The sequence below is a fragment of the Aplysia californica genome, unplaced genomic scaffold (assembly GCF_000002075.1).
Source record: "Aplysia californica isolate F4 #8 unplaced genomic scaffold, AplCal3.0 scaffold02094, whole genome shotgun sequence".
Taxonomy (NCBI): Eukaryota; Metazoa; Mollusca; class Gastropoda; order Aplysiida; family Aplysiidae; genus Aplysia; species Aplysia californica.
Window position 1 is genome coordinate 13,486 of NW_004799364.1, and position 1,357 is coordinate 14,842.

Genomic DNA, 1,357 nt, shown 5'->3' on the forward strand with positions numbered 1-1,357 from the left:
AGAGAGATAGAGAGAAAGAGAGAGAGAGGGGTGGGGGGTGGGAGAGATTGGTTGAGGAATAAGTGCGTATTCCTGTTTGTGTATCTGTACACGCAAACATAACATACAAAAACATTTAAAAAACAAAGAAACAAACACACACACACACACAAACAAACAAACAAACACAGAGACAAAACAAATTATTAAGCGCAACTCGTACCTTAAAAAGGATAATTGTTTACTCATTTTTACTTTCTTTCTCACTTCTTTCCACAGTATGCTACACGTACGTTCGTTGACAACGTGAAGGTAACGTAATCGCCAATGATACATTTACGAGCATTCTTTCCCAGTCATGTGAAAACGAGATTCACCCCCCCCCCCTTCCACGATGCAATACTGGACGCACTGACTGGTCTGCTGAACAGATAACATGAAAACAGCTGAGTCATAGGTCAGGTTTACGTGGCTAACTCACTGGACACTTTTTTTTTTAATGAATGACTAACGATCTAGAGAACCAGGATACTAACGCTACTTCATGTTCTTAGAAAACGGTTTCTACTACTTGTTCATCTTTAAGATTAAGGCTTATTCAGGAAATATAATGTCACTAATTATTGTTCACTGAACTGTACCTGAGAGATGAGAAATGAAAGGTTTGTCACTGTTTATAACTAGAGAGCTGTTTGTTCTGTTCTCTCTAGTCGCATTATATTATGCCTTTTTTGATGCAGCTGATCCCTGATTTAAATGTGGATTATGGTTCCCCAAGTGTTTGATTTTGATTGATCCTATTGAGCTATTTATTCCTCAAGCAAACTAGCAGCTTGGTTCAAACCGGTTATCAACTAATGGGTGCCAGTATGATCCGATTCGTAAGAAAATGGGTGCGTGCCAGCTCCTCAAGAAGCTCGGCATGACGAGCAAAAAAATACTACTACAGTAGAGTGGTAAACAAACACCTGGCAGACAAGAACCCGCCCGACTGTTGAAGAAGACGGTTTTAGAACGCACATATTTATCTAGATCTCGATTTGATCCTTCTTTTACCCCCCCCCCCCAAAAAAAAAAAAAAATTCACGATAACAAGGTCATAGGTCAACATGAGTAAGTAACTCTCGAGTTAACGAAAAAACTGCCGTCATCGTCGCGTGAATTTGAGTTTCCGCATTTCTAATTTTAGATTTTGTTTGCTTATCCTTTGGGCGGAATAGGAAGTTGCTTAAGTTATTTTGTAGGGGCCGGCACTATAATAATTATTATGTCAGTTCGATTTTGTTTCGTTATTTTGCTTTCTTTATTTCATTATTTGTATTGCTTTGTTTGGTATTTCAGGGGGGGGGATTAATTGTTGTTGTTTTATAATGAAACA